Genomic DNA, 20,768 nt, shown 5'->3' on the forward strand with positions numbered 1-20,768 from the left:
CTCGGCCAGGCGAGTGTCAGAATTGGCGGCTTTGTCTCACAAAAGCCCATATCTGATTGTCCATTCGGACAGGGCAGAGCTGCGGACTCGTCCCCAGTTCTCCCTAAGGTGGTGTCAGCGTTTCACCTGAACCAGCTTATTGTGGTACCTGCGGCTACTAGGGACTTGGAGGACTCCAAGTTGCTAGATGTTGTCAGGGCCCTGAAAATATAGGTTTCCAGGACGGCTGGAGTCAGGAAAACTGACTTGCTGTTATCCTGTATGCACCCAACAAACTGGGTGCTCTTGCTTCTAAGCAGACGATTGCTAGTTGGATGTGTAGTACAATTCAGCTTGCACATTCTGTGGCAGGCCTGCCACAGCCAAAATATGTAAATGCCCATTCCACAAGGAAGGTGGGCTCATCTTGGGCGGCTGCCCGAGGGGTCTCGGCTTTACAACTTTGCCGAGCTGCTACTTGGTCAGGGGCACACCCTGGCTGAGGAGGACCTGGAGTTCTCTCACTCGGTGCTGCAGAGTCATCCGCACTCTCCCGCCCGTTTGGGAGCTTTGGTATAATCCCCATGGTCCTGACGGAGTCCCCAGCATCCACTTAGGACGTCAGAGAAAATAAGAATTTACTTACCGATAATTCTATTTCTCGTAGTCCGTAGTGGATGCTGGGCGCCCATCCCAAGTGCGGATTGTCTGCAATACTTGTACATAGTTATTGTTACAAAAATCGGGTTATTATTGTTGTGAGCCATCTTTTCAGAGGCTCCGCTGTTATCATGCTGTTAACTGGGTTCAGATCACAGGTTGTACAGTGTGATTGGTGTGGCTGGTATGAGTCTTACCCGGGATTCAAAATCCTTCCTTATTGTGTACGCTCGTCCGGGCACAGTATCCTAACTGAGGCTTGGAGGAGGGTCATAGGGGGAGGAGCCAGTGCACACCACCTGATCCTAAAGCTTTTACTTTTGTGCCCTGTCTCCTGCGGAGCCGCTAATCCCCATGGTCCTGACGGAGTCCCCAGCATCCACTACGGACTACGAGAAATAGAATTATCGGTAAGTAAATTCTTATTTTATTTACTTTTTTTATTTTTATTTACAGCCTCTTATTTTCAGTATTTTGTACTTGCTTCACACACTTGTAATGTCCATCACCTTGTATTACAGTATAATTATATTATCATCTCAGTACTCCGCCACTATAAACACTTGGATGAAGAGCTGACACTCTCACATGATGGGTCTGTCATTGGGTGGTATCCATGTGACCGGCGGTCGGGAGACCGACGGTCACATGACCTCCACCGACATCCCGCCCCCTCACTATCCCGATGGTCGGCATGCCAACCAACAGGGACTATTTCCACTCTTGGGTGTCCACAACACCCATAGAGTGGGAATAGAACCCGTGGCAACACAAGGTCGCCACCGAGCCCGCAGCGTGGTGAGCACAGCGAGCCCGCAAGGGGCTTGTTGCACTCGTCCCTCCCCGGCATCGGTATGCTGCCGGGATCCCGGCATCGGTATGCTGACCGGCGGTCTCCTGACCGCCGGTTAGACTTACTACACCCCTGTCACTCACTTTCACAATACTGAGGCTGTCTCATTAGTGTACTCACACGTTCCTGGTTTCTATCTAACATGCTTCCTTGACTTGTTCGTCAGGAGGCTTGCTACCTAGCAAATAATGGGGGGTAGGTGTGCAAGCCTCCTGAGTCCGCTGAGAAGGCAGAGTGAAACTTACCTTCTCACACAGCCGAAGGGGGGGAGCAGCACAAGTGCCATGGAAAGCGCATGCATGTCATGGGCGTGTGCGCAGAGATATGAGCGCTAAGCCCTGCCCACCTGTTAGATTTTATCTCCGCATTGTAAGATGGGGGACTCAGTGTCTGTGTCTGCCAAGAGGATTAGACAGCCTCAAACATGGAGTGTCTGAAGCTGCTGCTGTTTCCTCTTCAGTTGAGGAAATATTATTTAAGAGCAGGACAATTATTAACCCTGTCAGGTCTGAGGCCAGCAGGGACACCTCAGAGGTGTAAGGAGTCAGTCAGGCTGTGGAGTCTCCTTCTCCCCTCTCTTTTCAGTGGGGAGTGCATTTCCAAAACGAAACGCATAAACAGTGATTCTTCAAGAGATGCATGTTCAGGAAAAAACATCTCTTTCCCAGGTCTTGCCCGTAGCTGGAATACCTCTAGTGATCCTCAGCAGACCACCACCTACTGCACATGGCCCTTTTGCCAGGAGGGTCGTTCCGTCAGAGCCAGCAGTTTGACCCAAGACCAGCGAGGCACCCCCAGAGCAGCTAGAGGAGGTTTCTCTTGGACACGAGATGCATCCAACATTGCAAACCCCTCCAGGAAAGACAGAAGATACAGTAAATTGCTTGTGTGCACTCCCTTCTCTCCCTCCTTCTTATCTTGCCTTGTCCCTTTCTCCTTGTCTTTCTCAAGCAGTAGCTTCCAGGACCACAGACAGGTGGTTATTGAGCAGAAAGGTCTGTTCCTTCCCTTCTTCCACAACAGATTTTTTTCCCTGCTGAAAGAACACCAGTCCCCTTCTAGATAGTGCCTTATCCCTCACTCTGTATAAGAGCGAGGGATTATAATGAGGGATTATATTTCTCATTACAATCCATAATGCAGATTGTGTGTTGGTCTTCCATGTGTATGTTCGTTAGACATTACTGGATGCCTTCCAACCCCTAAAGGATAGAGTTCCTTAGAGCAACCACCAGGTATGTGATAGTCTGCCCACCAGCTGTTGCTAGGTGGCAAGCCTCCTGATGCACAAGCATTAGTTTACAAGAAACTATGATCAGCAAACTCTTTTGTTCTAGGGAATAGATTTGCCGCCCAGCAACAGCAACTACCCTACCCACCCTATAACTTGCTAGGTCTGTTGGTTCAGCTATCATTTATACCTGATCTTTCCTTTGATTCCAAGAGTTCAGAAGAAACAGCAGATGCAACCACCTAAAGAACAGAAATAACTTCAATCCTCTTTACTTTATACCACAAGTTCATAGGAGTTTGAGTTATATTTCCTGGTTACAAGGCACCAAGATAGTATTCCCAGTTGGGTTTCCCAAGATATTGTTAAATGGTATTCATGAATATTTCTAGTAAACATTTTTTTTCCTGCACCTACATGGTCTGCAGTTCTAGAGGAATTAGGGTGATCTTGCTTCCCCTTATTTACTTTTGGGTTTGTTCACTACTTGGGATTGCCATCTATAAGCATTTGTAAAATCTTAAACAGAGAGCGGGGCTCATGTACATGGGTGCATGGGTGGGACCTGACCGGCTGAGTGTGCAGGGTGCATGCCTGTGTGAGGCACATACATGATCCGTGGCAGCCACGCCAAACTGCTGACCTGGCTTTGTGAAACAATGTGGGGCTTAGTGTTCATAACCGTACATGCAAGTTCACGATGCTCATGTGAGTTCAGCAGCACCTACGCTGTCCTGCTCCTCCAGCTGTGTGGGAAAGTAAGTGAAAGTTTTTCTTTCACTCTATCTGCTCAGCAAAGTCTGAAGGAGGCTTGCACACCTACCCACAAGCTTTTGCTAGGCGGAAATCCTATATTCCCTAGAACGTAGGTCTGCAAACTCGGTCCTCATTACCCCACACAGTGCATGTTTTGCAGGTAACCCAGCAGGTGCACAGGTGTATTAATTACTCACAGACACATTTTAAAAGTTCAGCAGGTGGAGTTAATTATTTCACTTGTGATTCTGTGAGGAGACCTGCAAAACATGCACTGTGTGGGGTCCTGAGGACGGAGTTTGAGAACCTGTGCCCTAGAACAAAGAGAATTTGCAGATCATAGATTCCTGCAATTAGGTTACAGATAAACCTACATTCTCAAGATCAACGAAATGCAGGTCAGGTGTGTGGGATCCTGCTCTGACTTTGTACTCTATCTTCTCCTTTTTATGATCTCCTTCTCAATATCAGTAATTTCATCAGCATCTATCTCTACCTTTGCTTTTTTTTGGTCAAGTACCAATGGAAATTGTATTCAAATATCTGTCTATGCCATTAGCAGCTAATAGCTATTTAACAACAGCTGGCTAGGCCTATGTTAAAGCACATGTATTTAATTTGAAGACTTCTGGGCTCAAAGCACAATAATCCCATTATGTAGTCTCACACCCTACTTGATGTGAACATGCTAGTATTGTTGTGAACGTTAACAAGTTGCACAAGTTTGTATACTGAAATAAATAACATGTGGTATGGAACATGAGAATGTGACTGTGGGTAAATTCTGTAAGTTATAGTAATGTTCAACAACATCAGGGTGGTTAAGCATGCTTGCCTACCTGACCCCCTCCATGAGGGAGAAATTGCTCTGTTCCTGGACTTTCCTGGTAATGTATGATTGCCATCACCTGTGGTGAGCTAGTTAATTGATAAGAAAGGCGTTTCACCACAGGTAATGGCAATCATACATTACCAGGAAAATCCAGGAACAGAGCATTTTCTCCCTCATGGAGAGGGTCAGGTAGGCAAGTATGTGGTTAAGAGCACATATTATTGACATCTGCATAAAAACCAGGACATCATACTTAAAGGTTCTAAACAACTCGTACCTCTGTGGCCTGCATCATTCCCAATTCTTTCCTCAAATGTCCTCTGCAGGTTATGTTTTCAGCATTTCTTTGTGTGAAAAGTAAACCAATGGTATTATTACTGGCTCAGTATTTTAGAGCCACTCACCTCTGCAGGTATTAAGAAGAAATCCGTAAAACCTGGGCAGTAAACTTACTAGAGTTTAGGTGCTGTGAAGCTTGACTTCATTTTTGGCAAGACTGACTTGTCTTAATTATGCAGGATACACAAGGGTCTCTTTCCAAGATGGCCACGCAAATGGTTTTCTAAGCTAAATTTTATGACCATTCTGTGTTTGAAGGGAGTGGTTGTGTCATTGCTGGAAACACATGGGAGCTGTGCAGTGAAGTCAGTATAACTTAGTGGTTGTCTTACGACTGCATTATAACTCCACAGTCCTCTTAAACTGCAATTTGTACTTTTGAGTATTACAACAGCTTTATAGTTGAGTACAGTGGATAAGACAAGAACCCTGCTCCGCTACCCGGTTAACAATGAGGGAAAAACTAATCTGGAAATACGTACAGTATATCTGGTTCTAATTGTATAATAAGTTTATAGGTTGACATGATCAGTTGCCCTAGTAAAAAAAAAACTTCCACCAGTGAATGCAGTTCAGTTTTTCATATTTTAACTTTGCACTTACTGGGCTTTATTCCGCTGCAATTCAGTATGCAGCAGCTGTGCAAAAGTAAATTAATGTTGCAGCCGCCGGGATTTGTAATAAGACACCCACTGGAGACATCTGAGATCTGCTGCTTGTATACCAAGACGTAGACATTGCGCAGCGCGACTTATGCACAGCGCAATTTACACACATGTGCAGCACGACTTATACACACGCACAGTGACAAAAAAAATCGCTCGTCAGCTTACAACATTGGGGGTCATTCCGAGTTGATCGCTAGCTGCCGTTGTTCGCTGCGCAGCGATCATTTAAAAAAATGGCAAAAATGCGTATGCACCGCAATGCACACGCGCGTCGTACGTGTACAAAGAGCATCGTTACTGTGCAATGGTTCTAGCGAAGAATCCATTCGCACAGCTGATCGCAAGGAGATTGACAGGAAGAGGGCGTTTATGGGTGTCAACTGACCGTTTTCTGGAAGTGTTTGGGAAAACGCAGGCGTGTCCAGGCGTTTGCAGGGTGGGTGTCTGACGTCAATTCCGGGACCTTCGTCGCTGGATTCATTGCACAGGATAAGTAACTGCAGGGCTAGTCTTGTTTTGCACAAAATGTGTTTGCAGAGCTCAGCTGCAAATCCCTTCACACACTTGCAAAGCGAAAATACACTCCCCCGTGGGTGGCGACCGGTGGCAGATTGGCCATAGGGTCTACAGGGAAGATCCCCGGTGGGCCGACCCACCCGTGGGGCCTGTTTTGTTTGAGGACATGTGGTCCTATTTATAGACACAATGAATAAGATGCCAAACAATGTGCATATATGAAAATGACTTTGCCACTTAGCCTGTGATTGCAGATGATCTAGTGTATGCTCTGTCTGCCTGCTTGGCTGACATATAAGATTGAGTGAATAGTGATTGGGATATGGTTGGTGTAATAAGCAAGAAAATATATCTTTCTAAAGAATTATATAGTTTCCTAAATTCTGAAGGTGTATCATATAATGTGCTCATAACATTTAATTTTATTTCCTTTAACTTCCCCTTGATGCTGGGCATCCCCACTATCTGGAAAGTCTTGGGGGGAGGGTGCTGCTGCCATGGCCCATGGCTAGACGTTACACCTCTGGTGCTGCCCATGTGGGGCCACTAGTACAAATTTTTTCTAGGGCCGCTTTTTGTTCCCAATCCGCACATGGTGGCGGCTGCTAAAAGTAGCTAGCGAGCGATCAACTCAGAATGAGGGCCAATGTATCCATCTCTGAATTAGTCACCACTCTCTGTTTCCTGTGTCTTTGCATTAGTTCTAAGTGTCCAGAACCATCTCAGTGTGAATGTACCCCTAATGTAATAGCAGCAATAATAGTTTTTCAACAGCTGGCTGCACTTACAGTAAAACACATGAATTTAATTGAAGTCTATAAAAATTGGATGCTAAACAGAAAACCAATTAATCCCACAACGTATTATCACACCCTGCAAGTTTCCATCCTCTAAATATACTCTGCAGAGTAAGGAACAGTATAACAAAACATAACAGGATGAACATGGTTCTTAATAGCTGTAATAGTAATTTGCCCTTTCTGGGTACAGTTCGTTAGCAGTGACTTTCTTGTAGTAGTCTTCCAGCTCAATAGAGATCATGTAAAGATGGGGATTGGCTCCTAAAATTTCTTATTGAATTTACCCACCCTGCTGTATCAGAAAAGGGCGACTGATTACAACACATTTGTAAGGATAATGGGTCTTAGGACCTAATTCAGACCTGATCGCTGTTGTGTGAAATTGCACAGGAGCCAATTATCAAATGACTGCACATATGCATGGATCGTAATGCACAGGCGCAAGGCCAAACTGGGGCAGGGACTGATGTGAATGGCCAAATATTCTCTGTAAAGCGCTGCGGAATATGTGTGCGCTATATAAATAGCTGGTAATAATAAAAACCTGCGAAAACTTCAGCGTCTTTTTTGATCGCTAGGAGAACGCAGCCTGATTTACAGGAAGCGGGTGTTTGGGGGTGGTAACTGTACGTTTTCTGGGAGTGTCTTGAGAAACGCAGGCGTTCCCAAACGTTTTTAGGGAGGGTGGCTCTGGCCCCGATCAGCCTGTTTGTATCGCACTGTAGGAGTAAGTCTTGGGCTACGCACAGACAGTACAGAATGGAAAAAGCATTTGATGGTGAGTGAGTTGCGAATGGATTTGCAGATGTCCGCTGTCTGGTGGAGTTTTCACATGGTGTACGCATGCATTCGCACACTTGCATGGCGGCGGCTATCTGATCGCAGACCTCTGCAAAATCACAGAGGAGCGATCAGATCTGAATTAGACCCTAAATGCGGCCAGGAGTGCTTCTATAAAGATGCTTTTCATACTGACTTTGAAAAATCAGCATTTGAAGAAGGGTATTACAAGTGACAGAGTAACCTGCATAGTATGCTAGCTGCTTAAGGGGGACTTGTTTTATGACATTTCTAATGACTGGGAGATCCGTTATCAGTTCTAATTGTATAAAGTAACATAATTGCTGCCTCCTGGAGCAGATGAGGAACACAGTTACTGCAGATTTGATGTAACTGATTGCTGACTGTTTTTTTACTAGAAGCATCATACAACAAAATGAAATAACACAATTTGTAATCGGTCTGGATCTAAAGACATTAGTCAGGAATTCAGAATCACTTGTATTTGTAACAGTGAGAACTTCAGTGACCAGCTACTTGTGGCTGCTTTGGATCCTGGAACACCCCATATCTCCACCAATCCATAGCTGATGATGGTGCCTGCCATCTCTACATACAGTAGTTCACAGCCACAGGCACTGGCAAATCATGGGGACCCAAGCCCATGGCAACTCGCCAGGTGCCAGTCATGCCATTTTGCATACCTCCCAACATGACCCTCTCCAGGAGGGACACAATGCTCTGGTTCTGGACTTTTCCCTTTCTGTATGATTGCTGGCACCTGTTTTGAACAGGTTTATGGATAAGAAAGGTGTTTCACCGCAGGTGAAGGCAATCATAAATTAAGAGGGAGTCCAGGAGCAGAGCATTCTGTCCCTCCTGGAGAGGGTCATGTTGGGAGGTATGCATTTTGGATACATGCCATAGCAGAGTGCCTGTGAACAATGCAGAGATGCTGAAATCATAATAAATTCATTTCAAACTTTCGACATATTATATCTGTAAAATAGATGATATTTTACGTATCAACAGCATGTCAAAAGTTACACTAAGAAAATCAGCGATGCAATCTCAACTAAATTGCGATTGCATCGCTGGCAGGTATTTGCATGCTGGGCAGTCTTGCCCTGTGCTGGGCGGTCCCCAGCATGTGATCACAGCCAGTTGCAATTTTGCTATTTTAGCATAACTGCAATTGAAGCTGAATGAGGTCCAATGGACCTTATTCAGGTCGCATCGCTAATGCGATGCGACCGCATTCTCCCATATTCATGGCCACTGCGCTGCGCAGGTCCAGTTCTGCACAGGTCCAGTTCTGCGCATGCCTGGCCGGGAGAATGCGATCGCATCACACTGCTGCAAATGCCTCTACCTCATTGGGAGTAAAGGGTGGCGATGCAACATTGCGAGGCATCAACTCGACGTTGGGCAGGTGTGGCGGTGAAAATGGGGGTGGGTTCAGGCAGTGAAGCGCTCGCATGATTAGGGTAGCCCCCTGCCTGCGCATGCTAGCTGCCTAGGCAGATGGAGGGCCACCATATTTTGGGTCACAACGGCTGCATGTGACACTACGCAGCCGCCGCGGCGGCACACCCCGCACCGCTTCCCCCGGCAGAGTTAGACTGTGTTCTGAAGAGAATGCACTTTGCGCATGTGATTTCAGCTAACAGCGAACAAACCTCCCCCTTCCCCCCCACACGGCACACACGCAAGAGTTAGACAGCAAGGACCCATAACAAGCTATTGGTCCACAGAGTCATTTTACCCAGCCAAAATCTGGCACATGTTCAAACACTAGGGCAGGGTCCTGAGAATCTATGTGGGTCTTAATAGACACTGCTGCTCTCCTTCCTCTATGGAAATAATGATGATTATATCACCAAGGGGCATTGGCATGTCTATCATGTGTGCAATGTGTCCGGTCCAGGGGGGCTCACACCGCACATATTGCACCCATATTTTCATACTCCCCTCTCCAAAGTCCACCGCGGAAAAAAAAAACATCTAAAAAATGTCCACCGCGCATGCGCAGTTCGACTTCTGTCTCCAAAAAAAGGTGGGCGCCATGTTTCGGGAGACCTGCGCATGCGCAGTAGACTCCAACATATTACTGAAGCCTACGGCGCTGTGGAGACGGGGGGTCCACCCGGAGTGTGCACGTGGTCCCCCTCCTCTCTTAAGATGCCCCTGCCAAGAGGCCTATTTATCTACCGTGAATGTACATGTGGTAGGGAATATAGATTGTAAGCTCCACTGGGGCATTTATCGCTGACATCTTTTGCTGTCTGCTGTCCCTCCATTTCCAACAGTATCCGCAGCCTCCATCAAAACAGCTGGATTTAGCAAGCTCCAGAATATAAAGCATTCTGGAGCTTGGCCCTGATAGGAAATCACCATCTCCAGCCTATGGACTACAAATTCACGATTTGCTATGGAGAGTGAGCTAGAGGCCGTCAGGGACCTGAACCCGGAAGAAGTGTGATAGCATTACACTATCACACTGCTTCCAGCTCTTTGCCGGGACAGGCTCTTATCGGAGCCCATCTCCTGGCAAGCCATTTTAATACATTTGCATGAAAATATTAATTTTCATTTTGGGTGCAAAAAATACCGTACTTATCACATCTGCTTTAAAAGTATGGCGTGTGAGTAATATGCCTCCAAGGTTTCCTTTAGAGGTAAAGTAGAAAGCAATCATTCCCTTAAGGTTCCAATTCGAACTATGTGCCTATTTTAGATCTGATCGCTGGGCTGAATTTTTTGCTGCCCTGCGATCAGATAGTCGCCGCATACAGGGGGAGGGTAAAATCGCTGTGTAAGTGTGCGATCGCATGTGTAGCAGAGCTGCACAAAAATCAGTTATTATTATTATTATCCTTTATTTATATGGGGCCACAAGGGATCTGCCCATTACACAGTACATAATAAAATGAGCAAACAAGAAAACAGCACTTACAGTTCAAGACAATATAGGACAGGTATAGAAACCCCGGGGTTAGGTGCCATCAAAGGGAGTATGGAGTATAAGATAGTGTAAGTAAGAAAAGGAAAGGCACATGAGGAAAGAAGTCCCTGCTCTTGTGAGCTTACAATCTAAAAGGTGAGGGACTAACAGTCTGTTGTGACACAGACGGGGCAGACAGTGAGCATAGACAAGAGGGTTAGGAGGAGAGTTGACTGGGTTTGGTGAAGAAGTGGGTCTTGAGAGCCCATTTGAAGTTTTGTAGAGAGGTGGAGAGTCGGATGGGGAGAGGTAGAGAATTCCAGAGATAGGGAGCAGCACGTGCAAAATCTTGTAGGTAGGTGTGGGAGGAGGTAATCAGTTGGCAGGAGAGATGGCGTGCATTAGCAGAGCGAAGAGGACGGATGGGAATGTAAAGTGAGATAAGATCAGAGATGTAAAAGGGAGTAGAGTGGGTGAGAGATTTGTAGGTGAGTGTGAGAAGCTTGAATTGGATTCTGAATGCGACAGTGACGTGCGGTGAGGTCAATGGCTGGGGAGGCACTGGCTTCTCCAGTACATCCCCCAACAGCACAAGAACACAAACCTCAGCTCACTGTTTAGGAACAGCAGATACATTACAGTATATGGGGGGTCGGCTGGTACTGCAGCCATTGTGTATATACTGTGATTACAGGACAGACCCCAAATTACCCAGACAGCAGCCAGAGCCGGCTCCAGGCCTACTAGAACCCTGAGTGACATCATTTGAAGTGCCCCCTCTACCCAATGTGCGCACCTTAGCTCCTGTAATAGTGGGCATGGCCTCGCAACTATATATTATGAAATCAACTTATAAATATATATACCATATTCTCAGACCCCCACACACACAATTGGCAGCCTTACACATAATGCCTACAGCAGTGCCAGATAAACATAATGCCGCCAGTATAGTGCCAGACAAATGTAATGTCCGAAGAAAAGTGCCAGTTACACGTAATGCCCCCAGTATAGTGCCAGTTACATGTAGTGTCCCCAGTATAGTGCCAGTTACACGTAGTGTCCCCAGTATAGTGCCAGTTACATGTAGTGTCCCCAGTATAGTGCCAGTTACACGTAATGCCCCCAGTATAGTGCCAGTTACATGTAGTGTCCCCAGTATAGTGCCAGTTACACGTAGTGTCCCCAGTATAGTGCCAGTTACATGTAGTGTCCCCAGTATAGTGCCAGTTACACGTAGTGTCCACAGTATAGTGCCAGTTACACATAGTGCCCCCCTGTAGTGCCAGTTACACGTAGTGCCCCCCTGTAGTGCCAGTTACACGTAGTGCCCCCTGTAGTGCCAGTTACACGTATTGCCCCCCCTGTAGTGCCGGTTACATGTAATGCGTCCTGCACGTAGTACCAGTTACACGTAGTGCCCCCTATAGTTCCAGTTACATGTATTGCCCTCCTGTAGTGCCAGTTACACATAATGTGTCCTGTAGTGCCAGTTACAAGTATTGCCCTCCCCCCCCTGTAGTGCCAGTTACATGTATTGCCCTCCTGTAGTGTCGGTTACATGTAATGCGTCCTGTAGTGCCAGTTACACGTAGTGCCCCCTATAGTTCCAGTTACATGTATTGCCCTCCTGTAGTGCCAGTTACACATAATGTGTCCTGTAGTGCCAGTTACACGTAGTGCCCCCTATAGTTCCAGTTACATGTAGTGCCCCCCTGTAGTGCCAGTTACACGTATTGCCAATTACGTGTAGTGCCAGTTACACGTAGTGCCGCCTGTCTCGGATGTGGGGATGAGCTACCCCCCTTCCCACACTACTTCAACTCACCTTCCCCCACCCAGCCCCTCTCATCAGAGCCGCCGGCAGGAGAGTGCAGCAGGCCCGATGCTGCTGCTCAGAGCCGGCCCTAGACAATTTGATGCCCTAGGCAAAATTTTTGTCTGTGCCTCCTAGCAGAGACACGGCCAGAGAGTTAGCCACAGCGGCTCACCGTCGACTTGAAGAGTGATGATTGATCTCATCACCTTTCATTTGAACTGATGACACCACTATTATGGGTCCCATCGGAGTTTCCCTAACTCCACCATTACAGTCCAGGTTTTCAGGATGTCCATGCTTGAGTCCAGATAGTTAAGTCAGATCGACTGAGTTACTAACTAAGTAACCTGTGCTCAAGCATGGCTACCAAGTCACCTGTGCTCAAGCTTGGCTATCCTTAAAACCTGGACTGGATGGCTGAGTATGCGAAACTCAGGCCTACATTAAAAAAAGCTAGATCCAAATAAAAATACATTAAAAATGCCAGACCCATACATATATTAAGAGAGCCAGATCCACATAAATATACACTGAAAAAGCCAGATCCTCATAATACATTTGGACAAAAACAGATTCACTAAATATACATAAAATACCTGAGCAACATAAAATTACATTAGAAAAAGTTAGATCCAAGTGAAAATACATTAAAAATGCCTGATCCACCGTGCGATCGGGTTGGAACTGCGTATGCGCGGCGGCCGCATTGCGCAGGCGCATTGTTGCCCGGCGATGGTGTCACTGGGCAGCGACGCCGCAAACGAAGAAAGCGGTCGCAGCGGTGACTGCAAGAAGATTGACAAGAGGAAGGCGGAACCGGGGGGGGGCAACTGACCATTTTCGGGGAGTGGTGAGTCCAACGCAGGCGTGTCCAAGCGTTTGGAAGGCGGATGTCTGACGTCAATTCCGGGACCTGCATCGCTGGATCCATCGCACAGGGTAAGTAAATCTAACGCACAAGCGATCGCAGCCCTGCTATGCAGAAATACACTCCCCCATAGGCGGCGTCTAGTTGATCGCACGGGCAGCAAAAAGTTGCTACGTGCGATCAACTCGGAATGACCCCCACTGTACAGTATGTTGCAAAAAGCCAGATCCACATAATACATTAAAAACATCAGATCCACAAAAATACACTTAAAATACCAGATTCACTGAAAATACACTGAAAGTCACAGGTCCATTGCTGTTGGTGTATGTATTACAGATAACAGCATGCATATAGAAGAGTGAAAGGCCAACATACTTTACTGTATAATATAGGGGGGGTTACAGGGTGACAGACTTACAAAGGTAGTGGGAACAGTGTGCATACAGGGGTAGGGGGGTATAGGCGGTCACACACCGGGGTGAGGAGGTACACGGGTCACACACAAAGTTACCAGGATATGCACTGTGCTGTGTCTAATCAACCTCGGGTTGAGCTGCAGGGTGTGATTGAGGGAGGCCCATGGACCCAGGTACAGCTCAGAGGAGGTCGGCGGAAGGACGATCCATGCTGGATGCGGTGGCTGACTGCACAGTCAGACTCCGCAAAGGCCCATGGGAGGAGGAGCTGCTGCATCTAGGCATGTGCAGTGCAGCAGCCCTCCCCCAGGACCAGCGGCCATAGTTGTTAATGGCAGCCGGCCCAGTTAGTGTTAGTGGCAGCCAGCCCTCCTCCCACCCTACTTTGGCAAGGCAGGCAGGTATTGCCAGCCATTCACCCCCCTGCTGCCGGCTCAGGTCAGCTTAATGAGCTGCCCTGCCGGTGGCCTCCCTAACAGAGTGGCATGTTTGAAATTTGCAGCCTCTCTGCACCTGCTCCTGTGCTCCCTCCCGCTGCAGGCTCAGCTCAGCTGTGTGAAATGTCCTGCTGGCTGCTGCTCGATCTCAAGATCTCAATGGAGACGGACAGCGCAAATTCAGCAGTCGCTGGCGGGTGCCCCTGCACAGAGAAATTTCCACAGAGCCGGACCCTAGGCAACTCAAATGCAGCAGTCGTCGGCGGGTGCCCCGTCTGAGAGGAGGAGAGCGCTGGCCGCTTCTCGCTGCCACCTCCATGCCCGCTGTCACAGATGAAATGACGCTGCTGTGCTTTGCTCTCCCCGGTGCGGTCAGGTGCGTCTGCTGTGTAACGGTGATCACTGGGTGCAGGCTCCCACCATCAGCAGCAGGTGAGGAGGAGTCAGGGGAAGGTGATAATAATTATTGGTTGCTCCGAGACCCTTGTCCCGCCGCCGCTAACGGATGATTGGACCAGCGGATCCAGCACTGGATCCGCTGTCCATTCACATGTGCCTCGCTGACAGGGACGTGCTTCCTGTCAACAAGGCACTTCTATAGGTGCCGCCTTTTTATAATTTTTTCAATGGGCTTTTACAGACCAGTGCTTGGCCTCGTCCCCCCCTCTTTATCCCGTTATCATTGTTTACGGGAGGCACTTGCTATCAGTGCCTCCCAAACGACTTTAATCAGTTACAATGATTAGAATAATATAAAGAGGATACTTATGACACAGAATATGTGTCATAAGTATCTTCTTTGTATTATCTTAATCATTAGTGACTGGGGAATGACGGGGGAGGCACTGCACTTCCCTGGAATGGGAAGGGTAGCCAGTGAAGTACCTGCAAGAGAGGGGTGTAGTACGTTTGATGAGGAAGATTAGACGGGCAGCAGCACTGAGGATAGATTGGAGTGGAGAGAGGCATTTTTGAGGGAGGCCAGATAGGAGGAGATTGCAGTAGTCCAATCTGGAGATGACCAGTGAGTGGATGAGGGTCTTAAGGTGTGTACACACGGTAAGATATTTTCTTCCGATTCTGACTATATAGTCAGAATCGGAAGAAAATATAGTGCAGATCGCAAGGTGACAGTCACCTTGCGATCCCGATCCGATGCCGATGCGCGGCCCCGCGCGGTCGGCATCGGAAGAAAAAATAGGCTGTGCAGGCAAGTCAATCCTGACTATCTCTATAGAAGAGATAGTCAGGATTGAAATCGCACATAGCCAGCATCGCAAGCACAGTTATTATGTGCTTGCGATACTGGCTAAGTGCCGACCCGGCCCCCTGTCGCACGGTGAGAATCGGATAAGTCCGAATCTCACCGTGTGTATGCACCTTTAGTAGCGTCCCGGGTTAGAAAGGGTCTGATCCTGGAGATGTTTTTGAGATGGAAACGGCAGGTTTGTGAGAGGTACTGAATGTGTGGTTTGAAGGAGAGGGAGGAGTCAAGGATTACTCCAAGACATCGCACTTGGGGGCTAGAGGAGATAGTAGTGCCATCAATAGATAATGAGATTGTGGGAGGTGAGGTTATGCGGGAGGGAGGGAAGATGATCAGCTCAGTCTTAGACATGTTAAGTTTAAGAAAGCGCTGGGACATCCAGGAGGAGATAGTAGAGAGACAGTTGGAGATACGAGTGAGGAGGTCAGGGGAGGAAAGGTAGATTTGAGTATCGTCAGCGTAGAGATGATATTTTAAGTCAAAAGAGCTAATGAGCTCACCTAATGAGAATGTGTAGAGAGAGAAAAGCAGAGGTCCAAGAACAGAACCTTGGGGGACACCTACTGGTAGAGGAAGTGGGGAGGAGGTGAAGTCATGAGAGGAGACAGAGAAGGAACGGTCAGAAAGGTAGGAGGACAGCCAGGAGAGAGCAGTATCACGCAAACCAAGGGAGTAAAGGATTTGCAGGAGGAGAGGGTGGTCTACAGTGTCAAAAGCAGCAGAGAGGTCAAGGAGAAAAAGCAGAATGTAGTGGCCCCTGGATTTAGCAGCAAGGAGGTCATTGCAGACTTTTGTGAGGGCAGTTTCAGTGGAGTGCAGAGGGCAGAGTTTGTGCAGTGTCTGCGCAGCCCAGGACTTAACCAGTGCGATTGAATCCTGCTGATCGGGGCCAGAGCTGATGCCCGTTGTAGCCATCTGACACTCCAGGGCATTGGGGTGCATATGCATGCGCAGTTCGGATCTGATTGCCCGCTGTGCAAAAACGCACAGCAGCGGTCGGATCTAAATTAGGCCCTATCTTCAGAGTTATCTTTGAATAAAGCATCCCTTTAGTATGGCTTCCATTGCAATGGAACCAGCTGCTGTCACAGTGCTTTTCTGTGTCGTGGGGGGTGGGGGGTCATTTAGCCTATAAACAGCGGCAAAAGAGCCTGGAGACAGCTGACAACTGGGGGGGCGCACATCATCAGGGTGAAAAATGGGAGCGTGACATGCACCGCACCCTTGTGCAACAAGGCCATGACCATATTATTTTCTGCATGAGCTGTAGTTGCGCGCACAGAGTCCCGGCCCCCACCTCCGGGATGCTGGATGGTATGTGGATTGGGGCGGTACGACTGCATAGATGCGGCCAATGTAGAATGCATGTGAATGTATGCATTTATTTTTCAAAGGGGAAACGTGGCAGCATATGTGGCCAACTTGTGCAACCCTAAATCAGGCCACTAATCTGTATTTAGATATTCATGCCCTAATCTACCCTTCTCCTCCCATCAGAAAGTGCAAAGATTTATATCCCACAGATATAACCATTTTGGCGCACATAGCCTTGCAAATAGGCAACCTTCACAAAGGTTAGTGTGTAATGGCACAAAAGTGCATTTGTGCTGCAGATTTCCACTTTTACATGGATGTAAATAAGCCTTCACATACTTTACTGGCTGTATAGAGAATGACAGACCCATGTATAAACCTTATTTTCTCTGACCTGTCTCTGGCTGTCTGTGCTTTTGTAGTAGCTGGAATGTAAGAAATGGCTGCAATGTTGGAAGAATGTATTACCGGAAAAAAGCACAATGCTAGACACATATTTTATGTGTTATGATAAGGACAGATGGGATATGGGATGCCAGTGAGCGTTAACTACAAAGAGGTTTACTCCTAGAGTGTGTAATGGCACAAAAATAAAAAATAAAACACAACAATGTCCATGACAGGTTCACTAAACTAAAAATACAATGTGCCTTAAATAAGAGCTACTAAACTCATTCAAAATGATGCTGTTTATGTACCATTTCAACACAAATTCCATCCAATGCCACAAAAATATAATGGGGTTGTAACAGGGGCGTCTCTAGAGAGGAGAGGACCCGTGTGCAGACTCTGTGTGTGGGCCCCCTCCTCTCCTGTAGCCGTCGCGCCGCTGCTAGTGCTCAGAGCGATGTAGACTCTGGCACAGTGCCAGAGTCTACAGCGCATGCGCAGGACTCTGAAAAATGGCCGCCGCACCATTTTTATCGGAGTCCTGTGCATGCGCTGTAGACTCTGGCACTGTGCCAGAGTCTCTAGTGGTCAGTGCTCTAGCAGCGGTGCGATGGCTACGGGAGAGGAGGGTCCCACACACGGTCAGCGATGGACTCCGGAAAGGTAAGTATAGGAGAAATGGGTGCAGTGTGCGCGGTGTGGGCCCCCCGGGGACACAGGGGCCCGTGTGCACCACACACACTGCACCCATTATAGAAACGCCAATGGGTTGTAAGGAACTCCAATATAGACAGTCCAATTTGACAATACGAGGTGTGGCTCTTAAATAATGAGATGATGCTAATGTATGTTTAATTATATTAAGTACATTGTAACTCCGTTCCCCTTCCAAGTATTCCCCGTCTGCATCTACACACCGCTGCCTTCTTATTGTTCATTGGTCAAAGCACATTATCAGTCAGCTGTCTCAACAGCTTCTTTACCTTCTTAACGGATGCAAAACATATTCCCTTGAGTACAGATTTGAAAAGAAAGAAGTCAGACGGTGCAAGGTCTAGTGAGTATGGAGGGTGTTCTAGCATTGCAATCTGTTTCTTCACAGAAAAACTGCTTCACAGAGAGAGCAGTGTTGTACTGATTGAGGCTGTAATCATTTTTCCATAACTCTTTCTTCTGGTTCTTTCACACAAAGTTTCTAGAACATTTTTGTAATAATGTTGATTCACTGTTGCGCCTTCTGGTACCCAGTCTGCCAAAATAACACCCATGATATCAAAGAAAACAATTAATATGGCTTTGGATTTGTTTTGACGTGCTTTCTTCACTTTTGGGGATAATGGTGTTTTCCAGTGCCTGGACTGGCATTTTGTCTCAGGATCGTACTGGAAGATCCATGTTTCATCACAGATAATAATTTTATCTTAAAATTGCTAACTCGCTTGAATTTATTCCAAAATGTCTGTACAAATTCACTTTTGATTTTCTTTCTCCTCGGCAGGGAGAAGCCTTGGAACTATCTTAGCACAAACTTTTGTCATGTTAAGATCTTGATGTAAAACTTGCCTGACAGTTTCTTTGTCGATGTTTACCATTTCTACTATCATTCGGATGCGGAGTCAACAGTCAATTCAAACAATTTTCCCATTTTTTTTCCACATTGTCATCTGTTTTTTGATGTGCAAGACCATCTGGGACGTTCATCATCTTTGACATCCTCACGACCGTCACTAAATAATTTTTAGCCACTCAAACACATGTGCATGTGACATACAATCTGCAGCGTAAGCTTCGGTTACCATACGGAAATATTTGGTTGGTGTTTTGTTAAAGTAAACTACTTTTGGACTAACCATTTTACGATGCATGAGAAAAACACAACTTCTTTGAACGCTGTGTGACGGCACACTATCTGTGTGATAGGGGTGAAACATGCAAAATGCTCCACCACTCCCTTTAACTCATGCAGTATGGTTTATTTTTTACAAGTCTCATTATTCAATAGCCACACCTTGTACTCATTATGGAAGCACAAAGTCTAATAATAATAATAATAATAAAAATAATAATTTTATTTATATAGCGCTCTTTCTCCAATAGGACTCAAGGCGCTTAACAGATACATAGCATAATATAGTACAGAAAATAATGAAGTACATTTTCATAAAATACAGAAGCATGAAGATACTAAAAGGGACATTATGGAAATGCTTGAGTAAACAGGAAAGTCTTGAGTCTACTTTTGAAGGATTCTATAGTTGGGGCCTCTCGCACTGTGCGGGGAAGTGAGTTCCATAGAGTCGGAGCCGCATGACTAAAAGCTCGACCCCCAGATGAATTACGGTAGATTCTAGGTACTGCTAAAAGTCATTCATCTACAGATCGCAGTAATCGAGTGGGGCAGTATGGGGTCAGAAGCTGCTTCAGGTACCTTGGGCCCTGGTCATATAATGCTTTGAAACGCAGTAAGCCAATCTTGAAGATGATTCGCCATCTTACAGGCAGCCAGTGAAGGGAGTATAGGATGGGTGTTATGTGGCTAGAATGGGGCTGGTTGGTTAACAGCCTGGCAGCTGTGGTAATGTGGTGCAGGTAATCATCACTGATGCCCGCAATGATGTATAGATTTCGCTGCTAATTCCCAAACAAGTTTTGGCCTCCGGTTTTGGGCAGCAGACGTGACAGTTATAAAATGGACAGCTGGAAGAGATTCACGAGACACTGAAGTTTGATTAAAATAATAGAAAGCAAGTGTTTTTGTGCAAAATAAATGTTCTACTAACTGTTCAGAAGGGAGATAACGGTATTCTCTTCCTTCTGTTGTTCTGCATACCAACTTATCTTCGCTGTAGTTTTCTCTCTTACCTTCACACGTAACAATCATTCCTCTGTAAAGTAGCATTGTGGCATCATGACTATTGCATTAAAATAAGCAGTGAAAAACAGCAGCTCCAAGCTCTGAATTGTTAAAACTGTAGTGGTAATAATAATAATTAATAATAATAATAATAATAGTATCAATTTCACTTTATTGTCATTTTGTATTACCACAGTAATACTATAATACCTTTATATTGCCAGAACTGTGGGCAATACTATTTATCTAGGCCCCTGGCAGTTGTTGCATTATAAGGCTACATGTCCCTACAATCACAGTTTACTGTGCTCAGCTGCTAATGACACGACATACTGTACATGTGATGCAACACTGGATAATAACATCGTTTCCACTCTCACCAGGAAGCAAGGGTGCTCCGCTCACAGTACAGTACTCCAGCGGTTTACAAACTACGACTCCCAGAATTCTTCTGCTTTTACTGTAGGATTCTGGGAACGATCTTTCTGCAGCATTTGGCACATTGAAGTGTTCCTGAATCCTTCCTAAAGTGTCAGTGACTGGCAGGCTGATGAACGACTTAGCACAAATGTGAGTGTACAATGCTATAGTGTGATCCTATTTTGCTTGCTGCACGTATGCAGTTTGTTCTTTGAAACCAGCTTTTGTTTGTGAATGTGATGAAATCTGATCTTTACAGAGATGACAGTATTACTCAGGACAGCAGGAAAGGTCTCTGCAATTAGTGCTCTGGTGAATAATGACAGTGAATTCCAAGGGTTGGTCTTGTCACATAATGACAGACATTCAACAAGGCCTTGCTTTAGTTTAGACTTATTATATAAGGGCTCTGCGAGGATAGTAAATAGAACCATGTAAGCTTAGAGTAACTTATGCTGCTATTAAAATTCAGTAAGAAGTCCTATGAAAAGAAGAATGACCATATATAAGGAGATAATGTACAGCGTTTATGTGTATTGGAGGATTATTTATCAAAGCATGGAGAGAGATAAAGTGGAGAGAAATAAAGCACTAACCAATCACCTAATTGTTGTCATTTTGT

General features: G+C 46.3%; 1 protein-coding gene across 3 annotated transcripts in view; it reads left to right on the plus strand.

Moving 5' to 3' along the window:
- Positions 1–20,768, plus strand: part of LOC135055829 (phosphatidate phosphatase LPIN3-like) — a 178,418-nt gene that overhangs the window by 86,639 nt on the left and 71,011 nt on the right. For 2 of the 3 annotated variants that reach the window (XM_063960331.1, XM_063960330.1), the window contains exon 2: positions 20,110–20,296. The exons of the other annotated variant lie outside the window; for it this stretch is intronic. The gene's annotated coding sequence lies outside the window, so the exon portion shown is untranslated. The remainder of the gene's footprint in view (positions 1–20,109; positions 20,297–20,768) is intronic. 3 annotated transcript variants of the gene reach the window in all.

This window comes from Pseudophryne corroboree, chromosome 3 (genome assembly GCF_028390025.1).
Source record: "Pseudophryne corroboree isolate aPseCor3 chromosome 3, aPseCor3.hap2, whole genome shotgun sequence".
In the NCBI taxonomy this organism is placed as follows: domain Eukaryota; kingdom Metazoa; phylum Chordata; class Amphibia; order Anura; family Myobatrachidae; genus Pseudophryne; species Pseudophryne corroboree.